The 23,098-nt window shown below is 42.4% G+C and overlaps 1 protein-coding gene and 1 pseudogene across 3 annotated transcripts in view; one reads left to right on the top strand and one right to left on the bottom strand.

The window, feature by feature from the left end:
* Window positions 1–23,098, top strand: part of SLC20A2 (solute carrier family 20 member 2) — a 91,822-nt gene that overhangs the window by 902 nt on the left and 67,822 nt on the right. The window lies entirely within an intron of this gene.
* Window positions 10,647–16,879, bottom strand: LOC311584514 (heterogeneous nuclear ribonucleoproteins A2/B1-like; annotated as a pseudogene). The gene is made up of 2 exons (XR_014783564.1): window positions 16,535–16,879; window positions 10,647–15,788 (listed from the first exon to the last, which is right to left on the bottom strand). The product of XR_014783564.1 is annotated as a heterogeneous nuclear ribonucleoproteins A2/B1-like (transcript).

Raw genomic sequence — 23,098 nt, forward strand, 5'->3', positions numbered from 1 at the left:
CACAACCATGTATAATTTTTAACCATTTAGTTTTGAGTTTAAAGTTACAAAATTAGAAACAGTAGTAACAGTGCTGTTTGCTGTGTGTTTGCCAAGACAGTGCCAGATATTTATAGATGTTTTATATCAGTTACTTTTCAAGGGTAGCTTTTTGCCTAAGCATAGATTGTTCAGTTTCTCAACACGTGAGTTTGATTTGCATGCATCACTGTAGAACGTTTACGTTAAGTTAATTTTTTCTTTTGTGAAAATAAGGGTGTTGATCACAAACTAACTCAGCAAATTAGTGTGGCTTTAAAAGGTCATAGAATTGCAATTAATCCATTTGAATGTTTAATAGTTTAAAATACTTTGTAGCTCTTATTTATCTAATACTGGTCAGAAACTGATCAAACTAGGGTGGGTACCAGACAAAGGTACTGAGAGCCAATTGTGGCCCTTGAAGGGACCTTCTTTGTGTTTGTTAGCACAGTTCCCAACTAACGGCAAACACGTGAGTTTGTTTGTTTGTTTGTTTGTTTTTTAACACTAAACTAGGAAAATTAAAACAGCAGGCTGTGATTTTGCTGGACTGTCTCTATTTCTTTTTATTTTCTTTTAGATAGGGTCTCACTGTGTATCCCTGGCTGGCCTGGATTTATGCAGAGCTGGATAGCCTTGAACTCAAGAGACCTGCCTGCTTCTGCCTCCTGAGTGCTGGCTTGAAAATGTGCCTACACTCAGCTAGGAATGTCTGGGCTTCATTGAGCATTTGAGTATTAAGAATGTTAGATTTTTCTGTATTGTGGGTAGTTGTGCCTAGTTTTTAAATTAGGGTTTAAGTATCTTAAACACATATTCACTAGTGCGTCCAGTAGGTCAGAATTTGATGATTTATGTAGCCACAACAGTGCAAAACAAAACAAAAACAAAACTGATTTGTGAGGTTGATGGTAGAGTCTTGTGTCGTGAGAGAGTAGACATGGCTGGAAAGATTAGACAGACTGAGGGGAGGGGTTGGAAACTTGTGCTTGGGGGTAGATTAACATTGGAATTTACCTGTCAGAAAATTCCAATGGTGTGTCATGGGGACTAGATAAAGGTTGGCAAAGCATTGTTAATTGGTATTTACCAAAAGGGCTACTTTCTTTACTTGAGGACATTGCCCTTGTGGGAGGGGGGTAAACAGAGAAGAGAAAGATGCAAGTTGTACTTCTGAGTGAGTGCTTCTCAGTGTGAATAACCTTGGCTACCACGGTCCTCTTGAAGCTCTGCAAGCTTTGAGATTGGGGGCAGTCATTGGTAGGTGGAAGAAAGAAGGGAGGAGGGCAGTGAAGAATCCTCTTAGGTTTTCCTTTGGGCAAAACCTTGGAACTATGAGCAAAATCTATCCCAATAATCGTGACAATTTATAAGTCATATCATTTATATTAAGAAATACAGAGACTATGCCCTTAATATAATCTACCAATTGGGTGGGTTTATAATCAGGACACAGGAAATTACTAAATTATTTATGTGAGCCATTTCTATATGTTTGTCACAGCTGTAAAGTTGTCGTGACCATAGCACAGTCTCAGCTCCTGTCTGTAAGTCACCCAAATGATGATAGGAAGGCTGGCCTGCTTCATTCTTCCCTTCAGACCTTGGCTCCTAGGCTGGGGGTGCTGCTCAATGTGAACATTTGCCTGGAGAGCTTGGAGCCCTGGGTTCAATCCCCATCATTGCCAAAACTGAAATGGAAAACTTGTCTCTGGTACAGGTGCCCTTTGTCCCACAGTCTGCACGTCGGTTTGTGCTGTGAATGAGTTGTTGCTTACCCCCAGGGCCTAGAACAGAGTCTGGAAATGTATTTGTGGGACGAACAACGTGCCACTTAATGTACTTAATGTAAACGTTCTATAGTGATGCATGTATTTCCTTTCATTTAGGTCCTTCTTACCCTTACGTGTGGGGCTACTGCAGCCTCGCCTCTGTAGCTGAATCCCACAACTACTGTTTGTGGGTTAAGTGTTTATATGGCGCCATTTGGTGTTTAATCTTAATGGCCTTCTGTTGCTACATTAGTGTTTCATGTAGTTTGTTTCCTCATTTCAAATACAACGTTCTCCAAAGCTTTACTTATCTATATGATAAGCATACATTTTTTGAGAATTGCCTTGGCATCTGATAGACCTTTACAGAGTTGGCTTGTGTATACCTAGTAAGTAAATACTAGTTATCATGGGAAAGCATAAAAAATATTTTAAACCATAGGTATTACATTAGTTGGGCAAGCTTTGTATACACTTATGAAACAATGTAAAAACTCGGTGCCAAATAATAATAATAGGTAATGTTTATGTAGCACTTAAATGTGCCAGCCACTGTCTCTGTCTCCTTTACATGTATATTTATTTGTGTCTCAACCATTTTTTGGTGAACGTAGTTATTACCCTATATTTGAAGGAGGAAATGGATGCACAGAAAAGCTTTCTTACTCAAGATTATGATGTGCTTAATAAGTAGCATAGGCAGTCTGGCTCCTGGGTCAGCCAGGCTTCTCTGTAGGGTTATTTGTGTGGTGTAAGGGGGTGGGGGTGGGGGTGCCAGTGCACAGAGGCCAAAGGAAGGAGCCAGGCGTCCTTCTCTTTAGCTCCCTGGAGACAGGGGCTTTTACACTAGTGCTGGGAATCAGGACTCACGTCTGTGTCGCAACTGCTCCTGCTTGTATAATACTGAGTCATCTCTCCAGCCAACGGATTTTATCTTATAATTTGAAAGATCTAAAAATTCATACTTTTTTTTGTAGTTATAAAAGGTGCTGTTGGCTAGGGTGGGTGGCGGCCGGAGAGCTGGCTCAGTGGTTAACAGCACTTGCTGCTCTGGCAGAAGACCTGAATTTGGTTCTCAGCACCCATTCGGCATCCTCTTCTGTGCGCATGGCACTATGCACGGTGTGGTACACATACATACATGCATGTAAGCAGCCATGTACATAAAATAAATAAGGAAAACTAGACGTTCTTTTAAATTATCTTATTTTTGTGGTGCTGGTGGTCAGAGCCTCATGCATATTGATCCAGTGAATCTGTCTCATCTCCATCCCAACCCTAAGGATGCTCTTTGAAAAGTTTCAGAGTGGGGCTAGCAAGATGGCCCAGCAGCTGGAAGGTCCTTGCCACCAAGCCTGTCGACCTGAGTTCCATTTCTGGGACTCATGGTGGAAGGAGAGTAGCAGCTTCCAAAAGTTGTCTTCTGACCTATACACGAACACAAAAGTGTAATTTTGTTTTTTAATCATTAAAAAGTTGAGAGTAGCAAACAAACAAACAAAAGCCATAGTGTGCTGCAGAAGCACTTCAGCACGTCTGCGTCTCCAGGTGGAAGAGGTGATAATGAAAGGGTCAGAGACCATTGCAGGCACCCAAGATAAGGCTGGAGAAAGTGAGTTTGACTCACAGCTGAGGAAGATTTTGCTCTTGGCTGTTGGATTCCAGGTAATGATTTACCAGGACGGTGGCTCGGAAGTTCCTACCTCAGTGTTAGAATACTTTTGCCAAATAAAGTAATGCTGAGTGACACGTGACAGTTTCCTGGCGTCTTTTCTTAAGCACTGGCTAGATTTAAATCATTGTGGGATCGTACTGTGGTGTGGGTAGCACTGACGTCATCCGCAGGTTAGCTGCCCTCTGGTGGAATTTTGATCCCACTTTTTCAGTTTGTATTGAGCAACAGACAACACTCAATTAGAAAAGGTCAGAAGTCCTCTTCTGACCAAGTACTTTGAGGTTGGGGGGTTGAGATAGGGTTTCCCTGTGTAGACCAGGTTGGCCTCAAACTCAGATCCACCTGCTCCCACCCCTCCTAGTGCTGGGATTAAAGGTGTGCACCATCACTGCCCATCTCCTCCCTCCCCTCCCTCAAATGGGGGAACAAGACTAACAAACAGATCCAGCAAAATAAAGAAAAATCATATTCTCCCAAAACCTAGATGCTTACCCTTTTTGTCAGCACTTGATAAGTGTTGTTTTGGGGGCACCGGGCATCAGCAGTCTTTGAACGTTAATTGCTGCCCTGATAGGGGATTGCACATCACCTGGCCACTATTCAGGAACCAAGATGTCTCTTTAACAAAGCTGGGCCAACGATCTGATTAGCAGTCAGGCTGGACTACCATATAAAGGTAAAGTATCCTGTGCTAGAGGTCGTTTTCACGGTGACATGTGTCATTTATCTAATGACTGCTTTAGAAGTGGCACGAGCTGCTGTGAAACACTTAAGGTGTCCTGTATAGACGTCACTTACACATTTTGCCTCACAGCTCATGTTCCATTTAAATATTTTAGACACTAACTTGGATAGGTTGAGTTGAAATAATCTATATTAAAATGTTTGTCAAGGGGCTGGAGCGATGGCTCAGAGGTTAAGAGAATCCTGGGTTTGACTCCCGGCACCCACATGGCAGCTCACAGTTGTCATCTGTTAGCTCCATTTGCAGTGCACCTGACACACAATGCTCTTTGATTTCTGGAGGTGCCAGGCACACACTCAAAAGGAATGTTTATCCCCTTGGCACGTTAGTCTGAATTTCAGGCTCTTTTCTGTGTGGCTCTTAGTATAAGAGATTCTGATTCACTGAGTCGGTTAGTGAACCTAGGATAGATAAAAATAAAAAAGTTAGTCATTTCAATGTCCAGGTAGCTTTATCTTGTACTTTTTTTTTATTAATTTCAAGAAATTGTTTGTAGTATTGTTATTATATGACCTGTGATACTTTTTCTAAAGATTGTATTTTAAAGTTGAAGTGAAAAATTAAAATTTCTTATTAATACTACTTATTTTTCACTTCAAACTAAAATACCATTTTGTGTGAGAATTTGCACTGTGTTAAGAATTTTGGGTTTTTAACCTGGTTGATTTTTAACTTTTCTTTTAAGGGATCTTACCTTGAAAACAGCATGATTGGCTTCCATACCATCTTTGAATATGAATGATATTCCTAGTTGCAGCATGCCCTCATAGAGACCAGCAGACCAGGCTTTTTCTTTCAGGAAGCCTCTCCACGCCGGACATAGTATGTTGGATGTCTGCACATGGACTGGATTGCCCGTTGACTCATAAAAATATTTGAAACATGATAAAGAGCTGAAGAAAGGTGGTTTCAGGAAGCAACCCCAACCCTCTTATAGCTTTTGAGCAGTTTGGAAGAAGATAATTCTAGAAATGAGTGACAAGATTCTAGCCATTCCTACATTTGTTTCTAGACATCTGTGTGAATGATGTTTGCATTATCTCCCAGGACTATAGTAGCTAGCGATGTACTTCTGATCAGCTCTGTCTGTGGGTATGGAAAGCACATCAGTAGGAGGTAAAGTAGGACCGTTCATTGGGATATTGATGCCCCCACACGGAGGCTGGCTTCCACTGAACCGTCACTGAAGGGTGGTACACACTAATGAAGAACGGCAATTGTTTGTAATCCATACCTTTTTGTGGGAAGTTCTGTTTTTCTTTGTTAACTGAAGACATTCTTTTCCCAAACAAGTTTTTAGTACTAAAGATCTGATAATCATATTTGGTTGGGGGTGTTATAAATAAGAATTGAGCTGGGTACAGTGACCCACACCTTTAATCTCGACATTCAAGAGGCGGAGGCAGGTGGATCTGATTTCAAGGCCAGTGTGATCTACACAGTGAGCTCCAGGACAGCCAGGGCTACACAAAGCGGGGATAGGTGGGCGAAGAATTTCATCTTTATAAATAGAACTTCAGTATACTTGCTGTTCTTCCTTATGTTTTCCAGAATCAACAACAATTTCTAAAGCCAGATGCAGTGACACACACCAGTGATCTTAGCACTTGGAAGGCAGAGATAGGAGAATCAGGATTTAAAGTCATCTTCAGCGTTGTAATTAGCTGGAGGCCAGTCCAGGCTAAATAAGACCCTGCCCTATAAAATTTGGAAGGGGGGGCGGGAAGTAATCTTCATTCTTTTCCATATTGGTCTTTTTGTTTTCTTGTCCAGTATTCAGTTGTGGCTTTCACTGCTGGTGATGTATCTGTTGCCCTTCCAGTAACATGAGTATCCCAGAAGGCATGGCCAGTACAACTTCCTAATCTGTCTGTTGCTCTGATGTTACCTTCGAACCCTTCTCATTAAGTTGCGGGGGGGAGGGGGGGCGGCGGCATACAAAAGAAAAAGAAAACACATTTGTGTAGGTAAAAGTGAAAGTCCATCTTTAAGGTCATTAATGTGTCTGTTTGCAAATTAGATAGAATTTAGAGTCAGGTGGTGGTGGTGTATACCTTTAATACCAGCACTTAGGAGGCAGAGGTAGGAGGATCTCTGAGTTTGAGGCCAGACTGCCCTTCAGATCGAGTCCAGGACAGACAAGGCTATACAGAGAGACCCTGTCTCGTAGAAACCAGAAAAAAAAAAAAAGGAAAAGGAAAAAAAAATTCATTTGTTGGTTAGAATTGCGACACTTGGTGCTGTAAATTTTATTTTCAGCCCTTCTCATTATGACCTTACCCTGATTAAAGGTGCGTTTATTTCTTCAATACACTCCTGTAATTTCAGGAACATCTTTGTTCTTATGATTCATATTTTACCCAACAAGGACAAACACAAGAAAAAGAAGAGGTTTTAATTTACTGAAAAAAATTTTCATAAAGTATTTGGTTTTAATATTTTCTCCTGTAGGAGGCCTGCTCCACTTTCCTTTCGTCTGCCTCTGCCTGATCTCTAGTTACTTGTTCTCAAGTGTATGTACATGTTTTTTTTTTCCCACCATCTGTCAGGAATTTAATGTTTTTGTGTTTTGCCTCAGCAATGGGTCAACTGTCAGTTTTAAATCTTTGTTCTTTTTGAAATTTTTTGTTTTAATTTTTATATTTTTAAGTATGTATATACGTGTATCTGTGTATGTGCATGTGAGTGACAGTGCTCTGGGAGTCCACAAGAGGGCGTCAGATCACCTAGAGCTGGAACCACAGGTAATTGTGGGATGCTAGGAACCACAAGGGTTCACTGCAAGAGTGGTATATGCACTTAACTGTGGTACCATCCATCTCTCCAGCCCCTTCTTCTGTTCTCTGTTCACATGGCTGTGCCTTCCTCCTAGTCTCTAGCTCTATTTTTTTTTTTTTTTTTGAGACAGGATTTCTTTGTGTAGCCTTGGCTGTCCTGGACTCACTGCTTTGTAGACCAGGCTGGCCTCAAATACATACCGATCCACCTGCCTCTGCCTCCCGAGTGTAGCTTTATTTCTTGTCCATCCTTGTCAGTGAACCATGGTCCAGTCTCTGGTGTTTTGGTGTCTGGTCTGTTTTTCAGCTGCAAACTAATGCTGTTTTCTTGAGAGTTCGGTCTTGGTGCATTTGCTCCAGGGGGTCATGGCTCCTTTGTTCTCCGCGGAGAGGCATGGCCACATGGGTTTGTTATCAGTCTTTGCACAGGACACAGATCCTTTTTATGTGTTTTGTGAGCATTTAAGATAAATCAGTTGTTATCAACTTCTCCTTGGAACATTGAGGATCCTGTGTTTTCTGATTCTAAGAACTAAGATTGGTATTCTAAGACAGCTAGTGCTACTTCATAATTCGTCAACATAGTCTTACGGCACAGTTATTCTGCCTGTTCAGAAGTACATCATGTCCCAAACATATTGTGTCTTTCCATCATGGCAGAATTTATCTATTGGACAAATAAATTTCCAAGGTACTGCCATTTCACTGGCAGCACTTTTACAGATAATTTCTCTTTCCTTGATAATCTGGCTGAGGTAAACAGGGGTTCCTCTTTTTTTTTTTTTAGATTGATTAATTTATGTATAAATAAAGTTGAATTCATGTGCACCGTGTGTGTGTGCATTGAATTCTTTATACTCTCTTTTCCCCATAAGACAGAGTTTCTTTGTGTAGACCGGGCTGGCCTCGAACTCACAGAGACCTGCTTGTCTCTGCCTCCCAGAGTGCTGAGATTAAAGGTGTGTACCACCACCCCCAGCTACCCCTTATAGTCTTAGAGATAATTGTCAAAATGCCTGAAATTCCTAGTGCAGGCAGTTGTAAGCCTCCCGGGGTGGGAGCTGGTAGCCAAACTAAGGTCCTCTGCAAGAGCAGACTTCCTAAGCTCTGAGGCATCACTCCCATCTTAATCCAGTTGTTACTAATATTAGCTCTCATTACAGGTCACTGTTAGAATACAAAGTGCAGGGCTCGGGAAGGAGCTGATGTGAAGTTACTCTACAGATTGAGCTTTATTAGGAGAGAGAGAACACGCACAAGTGAGCAGTGCTTCCACAGCCACGGTGTAGGAGCCACGTGCCACACCTTTACATGAGCAGCAATTAGGAGACATTGAACGTCCTACCAGACACGCCATGATGGGTCCTTGGAGGGAGGAAGGGAGGGGGAGAGAGATCTGAGAGGAAAGAGCAAGCCTTCAAGTCTAGAAAGGAGTTGCAGTAGGAGAGACAGCTGCCATGTGTAGTAAGAAGGAAAGGAAAGCCCTCACACTCCCTCAGCAGCTGTGATTTACAGCTTTTTGTTGAGGGGGGCAGGAGGGATGGGAGTTTCTCACCACCTCACTGTATAGCTTCGCCTCTTGGCAAGGAGCCAAACACTAGACAGAGCCATGATCTTAACACTTGAAAGGGGCGGGGCTCTAGCCAGCCTCCCAGGGGCCTGCCAGCTCTTTTGGCAGGCAGGAGGGCAAGAGGTCTGGCCTGATAGACAGAAGACAAAGGCAGGTAGAGAGGGTCTGTCATCTGACACATCATACAGTAAGTACATCTATGTATCTACATATGACGGAATACACACAAAAGCCTGCTGCAGGCTTCCTAGAGGTTTCAAAAAGCTGAGAGAAGCGCAAGTGAGTCCATATTGTTAAGATGATGGACCCAAACCAGCTGCAGAGAAGAAGCTGCTGCTGTAGAGTTGAGTCCAGCCCTAACAGTGAGCGCAACCCGGGCACCGGGATGGGCGGATGGTGGAAGTCAGCTGTTGAGCAGGAGGAACTGTCCGCCTTGATGCGTACACGAGGTGCCTGGTGACGGGTAGAGGCTGTGGCCATCGTAGCTGTGCACGCTGACTTCTTCAGGGCCCAGATGAAGGAGCTCAACTCTCCTCAGTCTGGTCTATACAGTAAGTTCTTGGACCTGGTCTCCTGGGTAGGATTTTAACACAGCCCTTTGCTCAAATCCATAGAGTGGCACCTGTTTTCTCTTCAGGGATGAGTCATTTTTATCAGTTTGGGCAACTTCCATGGTACTGGACCAACTGAAGTTTGTGGAGCTAACCAGGTGTTGTTAGGGAAACTGAATTTTCCTTTTTGGGCTTTTAGTTTCATTAATTAAAAAAAAAAAAAGAAATGGAAGGTAATTTGAGAACACTTTTATTAAAGTTTAAGAGAAAGGAGTTAGAGAAATGGCTCAGAGGTTAAGAGCACTGGCTGTTCTTCCAAAGGTCCTGAGTTCAATTCCCAGCAACCACAATGGCTCATAACCATCTATAGTGAGTTCTGGTGTGCAGGTGTACATGCATGCAGAACACTATAAATAATAAATGAGTATTGAAAAGAAAAAAGAGTAAGAGAAAAGCATAGTACAAGGAAGGTGAAAATCCTGGTAGCCAGAAGAAGTAGAGATGGAAAAAAGCCACTCCTTTTAAGTTCAGCATGGAATAGAAATTGAAACAGCTCATTAAGAATAAAGAGAGCACATCCTCGAGAATGGAAGAAGAATAAAGCTTATCTCTAAAATAATGGAAGTGGGCTGATGCTGAGGAAAGTTCTCCAAAGCCAGTCACACAGTGGTTCATAACTCCCCTCTGCCCAGATCCTGTTGGTATTTTATGGGTTGTGTTTTGTGCGTTCTGTTCATCAGATGGTCCCCAGAGAGGGGAAGGCTTCCAGGCTTCCTCTGCAAACTGGCTCCTTCCTAGTGCTCTTTTTTTTTTTTTAATGGTTTTTCGAGACAGGGTTTCTCTGTATACCCTTGACTATCCTGGACTTGCTTTGTAGACCAGGCTGGCCTCAAACTCACAGTGATCCGCCTGCCTCTGCCTCCCTTGTGCTGGGATTAAAGGCATGCACCACCACTCCCAACTTTTCCTGCTGCTCCTGTATCTTTTTTCCAGTTGTTACTCTCCTGTCACATATGTAAAAGTCTCTCAGGGCAAGGCCCAGCCTAAAATTTTACTGTTTCACATACTAAAGAGTAGGTTAGAGCAATGCACCGTGTGATTGCAACAATTTTACAGCAAACCACACACACACACACACACACACACACACACACACACACACACACACACACGCACACACGCGCATGGTGGTGGACACCTTTAATCCCAGCACTTGAGAGGCAGAAGCAGGCAGATCACTGTGAGTTCCAGGACAGCCTGGTCTACAAAGGGAGTTCAGAACAGCCATACTACACAGAGAAACCCTGTCTCAAAAAGAAAGAAAAAAAAGAAAATAAAGAAAAAGGACTTGTACTGATAATCAGTTTATAGAAATGGAGAGAGTGAACACAGCAGCTTTTAACATTTGTTAGCTAGAAGGTCCCCCAAACAAAAGTATTGGTAATACTAGTAACTAGTAACTAGTAACAAAACTAGTAACTAGTTTATTAGTGCATTGTGGGTATTTTTTATTTCCTTTTAAATTGTAAAACTTGTTTGAAAAACTGACAACAGACATTTTATTTTGAAAGACTTCATGTCTTAAAATTAACCTCTGTTATTTTGTAATTACATTGTAACATTCTGGAAATGGTTTTAAAAACTGACTCATTAGTTTCTTTCTTTTTTTTTTTTTTCTTTTTGAGCTTTTGAGATATTTTTCACTTGAAGGTAATCTTAATGCTATTAAATTCACAAATATGCTATTTTTTTTATTACCCAACCCTAATTATCTAAAACACACATTGCAAACATACAAATATCTATTCTCTCCACATGGCAGTGCCCATTCATCATGGTTTTGGAAATGTGGAGAATAGATTCCCCTTCAATTGCAAGTCAGTAGGTGTTTCTTTACAGCTAACATTAGCAAAATTCATACAAAATAGTAATTAATAATGATCTTTACTTGCTACCTTACAAGGAAACACCTTCAAAACTGCATTTTGTTAAAGTTTCTGTACTAAAATAAAGAAAAACTGAACTACATAAATATTGAAAAGTTAAAAATTCCTTAATTTTGTTATTCCTCGTACCAGTACCACATTTTTCATGGCAACATACCTGATGTAATGAAAAGACAGAGGCAAAGCTACAACGGATAAAAGTCCATCTAATTGACACTATATTGCATCAGTCAATAGCTGCACTTGTTGCAAACTGTGGCTATGACAGTCCTGGACAAGAAGGGTTTCCTGTTTAGCTACAGTGACTTCTGACTATGGATCATCGTTTGTTCTGTGGCAAATTTTTACAGTTCCTCTAATGCATGTGGGACAACTGTCTCAAAGTAACCTACCTGCAGCTTTCCTAACAACTCCTCGCTCTCCTGCTAAGAACTGCCGCCCTTTTCTGCTGTTTATAAACCTTCTGCTACCATATCCACCACTTCACCACCAGATCCATAGCCACCACCATAGAGACTGCCTGAGCTTCTTCCACTAAAATTGCGCCCCCTTCATGGGTCCATAATTTGATTACTGTTGTCTACTATAATTTCCAAAGTCATAGTCTCCCACACCACCATAGTCACCTCCACCAAAATTTCCTCCTCCATTGTAATCATCACGTCCTCCTCCTCCACCATATCTACCACCTTGGTTTCCATATCCTGGTCCACCACACCGTAGCCTCCTCTACCACTGTAACCAGGACCACGACCACAGTTGGCACCGTCACTTCCAGATCCATTATGTCCACCATCACCGCCTCCGTGACTACCTCTGCTGCCACCACCTCCACCACCATAGCCTCCTCTTCCACCTAAGTTTCTACCGTGACTCATAAAGTTGCCAGGTCCACCTCCACGACCTCTCTGTGATCCAGCAGACTGTATCTCTTGTTTAGAAAGAACCTTTTTCACTCTACAGTTATGCCCATTAACAGTGTGGTATTTCTGAACAACAGTTTTATCAACTGTGTCATGATCATCAAAAGTTACGAAAGCAAATCCTCTCCTTTTTCCACTCTGTCTTCCATAACTTCTATGGTTTCAATCCTGCCATACTTTTCAAAGTAGTTTCTCAGATTATAGTCTTCTGTATCTTCGTTAATACCACCAACAAAAATGTTCTTCGGCGTTAAATGGGCACCAGCCTTTACAGAATCCTCTCTCTCTGGTTCCACCACACACCCATCAACCTTGTGTGGCTGAGCACACATTGCTGCATCCACCTCAACACAAGAGCAGATCACAAAACCAAAGCCCCTGGAACATTTTGTTTGGGGGGTGTCTCTCATTACCACACAGTCTGTAAGTGTGCCCCATTTCTCCAAATGTTCTCTTAAGCTATCATCTGTGGTTTCAAAGCTCAGACCACCAACAAACAGCTTCCTCAGCTGTTCTGGTTCCTTTGGATCAAGGCCCTCCATTTTGAGACTGGGCTCGCCTCTTCCAATATGGGAGTTCAATATGGGACCGAGAGGAAGAGCAACTCACTAGTTTCTTACATAAGAAAGTTTAGAAATGTTGTGGTCTGCAACTCCAGTTGTATTATAACAAACCATGGCTTATTGCTAAACCTTACCTTAAGTACGAGGCATACTCCTTTAATCCTAGCACTCGGGAGGCAGAGGCAGGCCTCTGTCTGTGATGTCTAGGCTAGCCTGGTCTACATAGTGAGTTCCAGGTCAGCCAGGAGCAAGAAAAGACCCTGTCTCAAAACCACCAACAACAAAACCTTTGTCTTAGGCTATTGTAGATTTATGTCTTGACCTGTTTTTTCTTTTTTTTTTCTTATGTATATTCTTTGTTGTTATTAATTATAGAAGATAATAGGTTTTGTTAAGATGTTTCTGTGGCTGTTTTTTGCTTTTGTTTTTTGTTTTTTTGAGACAGAGTTTCTCTGCGTAGCCTTGGCTATCCTGGATTCACTTTGTAGACCAGGCTGGCCTTGAACCTTTCTGTGCATGTGTAGAATGTACAGGAAAAGCCCATGTATCACACATGGTGGTATTGAGATTTGAAAAACAACCCTAAAATGTGGGATTCACCTCAGTGAGTATCTTTCTGAGCCCCCTTTGTCCATACTGGTGGTTGTTGAATATGTTGGAGCTGAAGGAACTTTAATAGCCACTAGTAAAAGGTCTCAGAGCTATAATTGGGCTGCTAACAAGAAATTTACATAAATGTGCAACATCATGATTGAGTAGGTATAGTGGTCTTGGCTCATGGTTATTTTCAAGGGTTAAAATATTTCATTACATGTTTTTCTAGCTTTTCTAGTTGCTGAAGGAAGTCTGAGGTTATTCTGATGCTACTGGCTTTGTATGTAGTTGACATTTTCTCATGCCCCTTCTAGTGTTGGTCTTTACTTTGTATTTTTAACATCTTAACTGTGGTATGTTGTGAAAATTTTCTTTTCTGGTCATATCTATTTGGAGTCCTGTATGTCTCTTGGTGTTTTGGAGTCTATTTCAATCTCTGGGTTAGGACTTTTTCTGATATATATATTTTTGCTAAACAATTCTATCTATTTATTCTACTTGGTTTTATCTCTGTTCCTTTTATGCCATACTCTGAATTTTTTCTCAAGACATTTCAGCACTCTCTGATTTTGGGTTTCATTGTAGGAGAGCTGATCAATTGTATTGATATTGATATCATAGTCTTGAGTCACTTTGTAGTGGTTTGCGTGTCTGTTGAAATGGACTTCTTTTTCAATTTTGACTTCCCCTTCTGATTCCACTTGGATGTTCCCCAACCCCTGAATCTGGAGGGCTATCTACATGAAGTTCAGCCTTGGGGACTTGTAGAAATTGGTATTGATTGTAAAGTAAAATCATTGAGGTGATCTGTATTAGTGAGGGTTCTCTAAACCAGCAGAACTTAAAGAATGAATATGTGTGTACACACACACACACACACACACACACACACACACACACACACACACACACACACACACGGGATTTACTAGAATGGTTTACAGGCTGTGGTCCAGCTAGTCTAACAGTGGCTGTCTACCAATGGAAGGTCCAAGACTCCAGCAGTTGTTTAGTCTATGATGCTGAAAGTTTTATCTGGCCTTTAGAATATATCAGAATCCCCAAGAAGTAGGCTTTATGCTAGCGAAGGAATGGACTTGCCAGGGAAAGTGAGAGCAAGCAGGCAGAGATCAAGACCTTCCTTCTGTCATGTCCTTACATAGGCTGCCAGCAGAAGGTGTGGGCCAGATTAAAGGTGCCTCTTTCCACTCTAAAAGATCTGGATTAAAGGTGGCTCTTGCCAATTCAAATGATTGAGTTAAGAAAAAATATCTGCTGGGTGGTGGCACACACCTTTAACCTTAGTACTCAGAAGGCAGAGGCAGGCAGATATCTGAGTTCCAGGCAGTCTGGACTACAGAGTGAATTCCAGGACAATCAGGGCTACACAGAGAAATCCGGTCTTACCATGCCTCCTTCCCCCCCAAAAAATAATAGAAAAGAAAAAAGAGAGAAAAATCACTCACAGATATACCAACTTGGGTTTTAGTTAATCCCAGTTATAGACAGTTAAGTTGACAACCAAGAACAGCCATCTCAAGTCCACCCCTTTTCACCTTGACACACAATCATGTCTCCTCATACCATGCCTAATTTCCAAATGAAAACAGTAACCAGGCCATAATTACACCTAACACAATATAGCTATCCCATGCATAATCACAAACATTACATATTAGCTAGTCATAATTATGCCTAACATGATATGACCTTCAGATAACCACAAATGCATTATAAATTTTATACTAGGTAGCAGTGTCCCTTGAGTGACATTCTTTTGTTATCTCAAACTTAAAATATGATAACCACTGGTATTCTCTTAATTGATGTCATATTACTTGAAAAAGAGATCAAGGAAAGAGAACACAATTATCTGTACAAATTCATTCTTACCAAAGTATGACAGAAACAGTCATGTCAACTGTAATCCTTGTTTCTGTAACTGGTCATGTGACCTAGGCTGGTATTTATAATGACCTTCCTCTACTAGCCATTTTGTATTTGCTCCAACTTCAGCAAGCACTTAAGCAGGTCTTGGTTCTTTTCCTAGAGAAGTGACTCATACCTTCAATCCTGAAGGGTGTGTGCCTTTTGTCATCCTTCCTGGATTAGTTTCTTGTAGTTTCCTGTTGACTAATCACAGGCCGCGGTAGCACCAAGAGACTGCCCTAAGGATCTACTGTACTCCAGATGTAATTTTTGTTTTGTTTTGTTTTCGAGATGGGGGTTTTCTGTGCAGCCTTGGCTGTCCTGGATTCCCTTTGTAGACCAGACTGGCAGAGATCTGTGTGCCTCTGGCTCCCCGAGTACTGCCATGCCCAGCGCAGATGTAATCTTTCTTAACTCCATTGTGGAGAAGCTATCCAATATCCCCTCGGCAATGTGGATCAATCACTCCTACTAACACTGCTAAGCCTTTCTTCATCTATTAGTTTAAGGGCTTCAGAAGACCAAAGTAGCCTGAGGGTGAGTCGGAGCTTCCAGTTCCATGGAATGTTTGTTGTGACTCCTGGCAGGAACCAAAACGTTTAGTCCAGCAGAACTGGTCACGGGAACAGGGAGCAAAACTTTCCCTAATGGATCACTAGGGGTGATGGTGAGTGCAGCCATTGCCCTTTCCACCTCTTGATTCCTGCATCTGTGGATCCTGGCTGTGGAAGAAACCATATATATATTAGACATTGATTCAAAGCATATACCGCTTTCTGGAGAAACATGCCCTAGGCCCTCCAGGCTGCTGCCACCTAATTGGCTCTGTAACTGTGTCTTTAAAAGGCCATTGCATCTTTCTGTCAGGCTGCCTGCCTCAGGATAGTGGGGACATGGTAAGACCAGTGGATTCCACGATCATGGGCCCACTGGCACACTTCCCCTGCTGTGAAGCGAGTTCCTTGGTCAGAAGCAATGCTGTGTGGAGTAAGGTCACAGTGGATACAGCGTTCTGTAAGCCCATGTTCAGGAAAGGCAAATCCATAAACACAACAAGTGTCTACTCTAGTAAGGGACAAAGCATGGTCCTTTCCATAGAGGAAGTGGGCCCGTGTAGTCAGCCTGCCACCATGTCACTAGCTGGGCACCCTGGGGAATGGTGCCACATCTGAGAGCTCAGTGTTGGTTTCCATACTTGGCAGATCTTGCACTCAGCAGTAGCTGTAGCCAGGTCAGCTTGGTAAGTGGCAATCAGTGTTGTCAAGCCCATGCATAAACCTCATCTCTGCCACCATGGTCACTGACAAGGATGGCTGGGGAAAGAAGCTGACTCTCCACAGAACAGGCCATCCTGTCTACTTAATTTTGAAGTCCCTTTTTGATGAGCATTTACGTGGAATGCAAGTGTCTTCACATCCTCTGCCCATTTGCAGTATCTGTCCCCATCTTCCCCAGATGACTTTCTCACCGATTTTCCAATCACCGTAATGCTGCAGCTGTCCACTTCTGGGCGATGTCTGTGTACTGTGCAGAGCCATTGGTGAAGCAGGCCCTAGTCTTCTCTTCCTCAGTCAGCCAACCATAGGGAACAGCAGACATCACTGTAATGGAAACAGAAACCATGGGCATCTGGGCAACTTCTTCACATAAGTCGATTGTGCCTTCAGGGACCTGCTCAGACCCCATCACATCTGAACCACTTCTGATAATGCGTTGCTGCTGTGCGTATCCTGCTTGATGACTCGGTGGGTCAGAGAACACTCGGCTCATGCTGGGTAGCTCAGGTCACGTGGTAACTTGGCCCATTGTCAAACATTCAGTTTCCACTGAGCTGTCTCTCAAAGGGAGAATAATCATCTGCAGATGATGGTAGAACCTTGCTCTAAAATCTCAAAGGTCTCTTCTGTGGTTCACCTCTAAGCATCCCTCTCTGCCACTGACACGTCAGGTACCACTGGGCCTGCTTGAGCAACAGCCCCCATCTCCTGTTCCTTGGAGCCAACAGCTTTCCAAGTCTCTTGGTATATGGGCTGGAGCAACACATCCTCCTGAAGACTGTGCTGTCTCTGCAGTCTGAATAGGCCCGCTAAACATTGTTCTTCCTTGGTGGTGGGAGGAGCCCAGTACACGCCCCACACCAGTGGACTCCTAAGGATTTTACAGAGGTAACTTGAGTTTTGGGTGAATTTCTTTCCCAGGCTCTGATACACATACAGGTTACCAACAAGTCCAAAGTGGTTTCTATCTCCTGCTCACTTGGTCCAGTCAGCATAATGTTATCAATAAGTAAGCCAATGTGATATTTTAGAGAAGAGACAATCAAGATCCTTTCAAACTAAGTGATGACAGAGTGCTAGAGAGTTGATATATTCTCATATTTCTGTTGCTCTAGGCCCTGCATCTGGTATCAAAATCTGTGTTAGTCAGAGCTCTCAAGAGGAACAGAACCTAGAGAGAGAGGGAGAGAGGGAGGGAGGGAGGGAGGGAGAGAGAGAGGGAGGGGAGAGGGAGAGAGTGTGTGTGTGAGGGAGAGAGGGAGAGAGGGAGAGAGAGACAGAATGAGAATGCGTGTAACTATTTATTTATTAGGATGGCTTACAGGCTCAAAAGATCTGGATTAAAGGTGTATTTTTCCACCTCAGAAGATCCAAATTAGAAGTTGGTATTGGTCTTCCCACTTCAAATGATTAAGAAAACCCTATGGGCGTGCCCAGCAGCTTGGGTTTAGTTAATTCTAGATGTAGTCAGGTCAACAACTAAGAACTGCCATCCTATAACCCCATCATGTCAGGTGCCAACAGCAGCAGGGGCTGACTGCACATGGAGCACAAAGGTAGCCAGAGGGAGCAAAAACCTGGTCACATTTTGAATTGTGTGAATCTGCTGGGGTAGGAGTTGTAATGCCAGACCTTGAAGTCTGTGACCTGGCTAAGGGCACCTGTGGGAACACTGGAGTATAAAATGTTGGTCCTGAAGGAGTGAGAGTCAGAGCCTGGTACCAAGGTACACGCTGGATGCGCTGGAAGCTGCCATTGGGTTTTGTGTTAATTGTGTGTCCTAGCCTTCAGTGGAAGTATTTCCAGACTTAAACAGTTTCTGGTTCAGTCTTTATGGCCTCTAGTCTGTACAGCCATAGCACCTACAAATAGTATGCTTGGATTTCTTTTCCTGTTTGTGTTCTGTTTGTGTCTCACTGCTCCAGCTAAGGCTGTACTGAATAGGAGTGAAGAAAGTGGACACCCGCTCATATTTCTGAGTGTAGTGGAAATGCTTTGAGTTTTGGCCTTTTTGGTGTGCTATTGGCTGTAGGTTTGTGATGTGTGATCTTTATGATGCTGAGATGTGCTCTTCCTATTTCTAGTGTCTTCATCTATTAAAGTGATTACGTCATTTCTGTTCTTCAGCCACTTACCAGATGTGCTGCTGTGTATGATTTGTCTGTATTGAACTGTCCTTTCTTTTCTGTTTTATAGAATTGATTTAGGGATATTGATGTTAATTTACCTCAAAATGTATTCCTTCAGACAGGGGGCTAACAACTGGAATTTACAAAGAGTTGTAGAGATTAAATGCCAATACTTTGTTTTTAAAAGTGTTTGCTATCCCTAGACATCAGGGAAATGCAAAGTTAAAACTACTTCGAGATACTGCCTGACCCCAGTCTGAGTGGCGGGCATCAAGATGTAGTCACTAGAGCAAAGAATTGGAATCAGCCTATTTGACAATGAAGTTTTGGTGTGTATATGGCTACTGTTCAGCGCTAAGGAGAAATGAAGCCTGGAAAGTTTATAGTGAAATGGATAGAGTTAGAATGTATAACACCAAGGCCAAACGGTTTCAGCAATAAGTTTCCATATGGTATTTCAAAAAGCCTGTAATGTTAGTTGTCCCACATCATATCCCCTTTTACCCCTCTCTCCTAGTCCCCTCCTTAAGTAATCCTTCTATTTTAGTTTCTCCTTTATTTCTCTGTAATCTGTATTCTATTTTTTTTCTTCCTTGGCAGATCCTCTCCTCTTCCCCCCAGCCCCTCCCCCAGTCCCTTTACTAGGTTCCTAACCTCTGTGCTTATTTGGATTGTAGCACAGTTGAAAGCTTAAAAGCTAATATAAGAGAAAAAATATATAACATTTGTCATATTGTGTCTGAGTTACCTCATTCAGGATGATTGTCTCTAGTTCCATCTATTTGTCTGCAAACTTCATAATTACATTTTTCTTAACAGTTGAGCAATATTCCATTGGGTAAATATTCCACATTTTCATTATTCACTCATCTTTTGATGGACGTCTAGACTGTTTCCAGTTTCTGCTATTACGATTAGAGTAGCAAGGAACATGGATGAGAAGGTGTCTCTGAAGGATGGTCCTTTGGTTATAGCCCTGTCTTAGATGTTCTGTTGCTGTGAAGAGACGCCATGACCAAGGCAGTTCTTACAGAAGGAAGCATTTGCTTTGGGCCTTGCTTACAGTTTGAGAGGCTTTGTCCATTATCATCATGGTTGGATGTTATAACAGTATCTGAGACCTTTACATCCTGATCCACAGGCAGAGAGAGAGCCTGGGCCTGGGCTTTTGAAAGCTCAAAGCCATCCCACAATGACACTTCCTCCAACAAACCCACAAGTGCTCTCTCCAACAAGGCCACACCTTGTAATCCTTCTAATCCTTTCACACAGTTCCTCTCCCTGGTGGAACTGTTCTTTCAGATATATGAGTGAACCCCTGGGGGCCATTCTAATTCAAACCACTGCAAGGCTCAAGAGTGCTGGAGTTGGACCCTGAGACAGAGCAAACCTCAGATTTTTAGTAAACTCCACGCTGATTTCCACAGTAGTTGTCCGAGTTTGCACTCCCACCAGCAGTGAGTAAGTGTTTCCCCTTCCCTGCATCCTCACCAGTACCTGCTGCCATTGGTTTTATTGGTCTTTGGCCATTCTGATGGGGTGAAATGAAATCTCAAAGTAGTTTAATTTGCAATTCCCTGAAGGCTAAGGATTTGTGTTTCGTCTTTTGAAAACACTCTGTTTAAGCCGCTATCCTTATTTTTAATTGGGTTATTTGTTTCCTTGATTTTTAAAACATTCTTTATTCTAGGTATGAATAAAGATTGTCCACATTCTGCAGCCTGCTGTGTTGCCTGAATAATGGTGTCCTTTGCATACAGAAGGCTTTCAGCTTCGTAAAGTCACATTTTTAATTGTTAGTCTTAGTGCCTGTGCTATCAGTATTCTGTGCTGAAAGTCCTTTTGTGTGCCAAACTGGTTCAAGCCTTTTCCTCGTTTTTTTTTTTTTTTTTTTTTTCAGGGTCTATGTTAAAGTCCTTGGTCCATGTGGAGTTGAGTTTTGCGCAAGCTGGTAGATACTGTCGAGATACAGGAGATGGAGTAGGAATGGGAGGAGAGGCACATTAGGCTCATCATGCAAGATTGCTGTGCTGTACACATGCCCAGCTAACAAGCCAGTCCAATAGCATGCGGCGCTGAGACGCCTCGCTCTCACACACATTAAAATCTCCTGGGAGCTAGGCACAGTGGCATACTTGCCTGTAAACCCAGAACTCAGGGAGGCAGAAGCAGTCAGATCGCTGTGAGTTTGAGGCTAGCCTGGTCTACAAAGTGAGTTCAGGACAGCCAAGGCTACACAGAGAAACCCTGTCTTGGGGGAAAAAAGCCTTCAAGAGTTTTTTACCAGTTTAAAAACTATTTTATGAGGCAACAATGTGCAATTTAACTCCCGTCTCACTTTGTCTCCGAAAAAAATCTTGGAAACTATTCCCAGAACATACTGTACTGTCTCTGGCTGCAGCCTTTACCTGTACTGACACCTCGTCTAGAACACCTTCACCTGTTCCAGTACTGGGCGTTTCTGATTCAGAACCTTCATACTGTGGAGAGACTTGCACCCTTACTTTGCCTCTATATTAAGAACTACTTACAGATCGCTTTCCCAGAATACCCTGAAGTCCAAATTTTTTTTCCTTATATATCTCTCCATCTGAGAGAGAGAGCGACAAGCAGCATCCTGACTGGAGTGGACGAAGGGTCAGAAAATGTACGGGGTGGCAAGTGTAGGTAAACACAACCCTGAGCTGGCTACGAAGCATAGCAAGCTTATAGTCTTCCGTTTTCATATATCTGCAGAAACGAAAGACCAGGGCCCACAAGATGGTTCAGAGGGTGAGGGTGCTAGGAGCTGCTGTGCCAGCCTCACGACCTGAGGTCAATCTCTAGAACCAGTTCCACACAAACACATGCAAACACACAAGCAAGTGAATAATAATTTTAAATTAGGAAGGATCAAAGTGTATGACGTTTATTACAATGTTCCAAGCGCTGTGTATTTGTGAGTCTACAAGCATAGTCATGCTTCCGGAGACAGAGGGCTCTAAATGTGGTCGGGGATCAGGAGACTGCCAGCTGCTTCCTTGGCTCAGCAGATTATTCCAACATAGTTACTGAAATTCTCAAATATAGACAGTTCTCTAGATGTGTGTTCCTAATTTTGATCTCATCCCTGGCCTTTGTGTTGTAGCTTCGCTATTTTTAACACCTCTTTCTATATATTCTAAAGACTCGTAACTTAAATGTGAATTTTTTTTCCTCCATTTATTTTTCACTGCTCATGACTAGTTTAACTTGATCCTGAGAGAAGTTGCCTGGTTCTGTAAATCATCTCAGATACTCTTGAACATTGATGTGGGATGCCTGGAGTTGTCGTTTGCTGAGATAAGCTCTTTGTCGTGAGCCCTCACCACCACAAAACACTTACGTGAGGCAGTTGCGATTCACACTGACACAACAGTGACTTCTTCTAGTCTGATGTGGTCTCCACACCCACAGCCTTGATGGGCCTCTTCAACAAGTAGGGATGCCGTCTAAGTAGCTGCTTATTCCTTTAATAATCATGAGTAAAAAGGACAGGATTTTTTTTCTTCTAAAAAAAAAGGTTAGATTTTGTAAGTGTTAATCTTTTGCATTTCCACCTGTCATCTAAAAAGAGATGTTTGTTTTAGCTTTAAAGGAATCTGGCTTTTTATTTTGTTTTGGTTTTTTTTGGGATGCGGTTTCTCTGTGTAGTCTTGGCCATCCTGGACTCACTTTGTAGACCAGGCTGGCCTCAAACTCAAAGCAATCCACCTGCCTCTGCCTCCCGAGTGCTGGGATTAAAGGCATGTGCCACCATGCCCTGCGAATCTGGTTTTTTGAAGAGCTGCTTTTTTTTTTAAAGCACAATTTACATGAAAAATTTTCAGTTAAGGAAATCAGAAAGGATAAATTTCAGTCATTGTAGAAGAACTTTCTGATGATAGAATCAAAGAAGTCGGACGCATGTCCTCTCCTGGCAGTTTGAGGAATATGACGTCAAAGAAAAATAGAAACCGTCCCTTACAATGAAAGCATTAAGGTCCAAAACAGATGATTGTCTATGATTTTGTATATACTGCAACCAGGCCTGTCCCAGGACACTGTGTCCACTGTTCTTGAGAACCAGTGTCTGTTGAGGAACCCATTCTGTGTTTACGAGAACAACTGCCTGGATTATTATAGTCATTGAGTTATTATGGTTCTTAGAGCTAACGTGCTTATCCTTCTGATTCTGGGTTTTTATTGTTTTGTTTTTGTTTCTTGTTGTTGTTGTAAGGAATGGGTAGTTGTTGGAGTGCTTTTGAAATGAAGGCCTTTATTTCTAAGGACACATTCAGGGACATTGTTGGCATTGTCTGTTGGGTCGTAGCCAGATACGACTAGAACATCCCAGCTCCATGAGTTCAAGTTGATTTTAAACTGCCTTTCCTAAAGGCCTCAGGTTATCTTGTTGGAAACAAGTCATGTCTGAACACAGCAAAAAGGAGGAGAAAAATTAGAAATGAAATGCTTAGCCTGGCATGATGGTATACACCTTTAATCCCAGCATTTGAGAGGCAGAGGCAGGAGGATCTCTGAGTTTCAGGGAAATCTGGTCTACAGTGTAAGTTCCAGGACAGCCAGGAGGAGTACGTAGAGTGAAAAGAAAAAAAAAAAAAAAAAAAA

Source organism: Acomys minous (genome assembly GCF_964271855.1).
Source record: "Acomys minous genome assembly, chromosome: 15".
NCBI lineage: Eukaryota > Metazoa > Chordata > Mammalia > Rodentia > Muridae > Acomys > Acomys minous.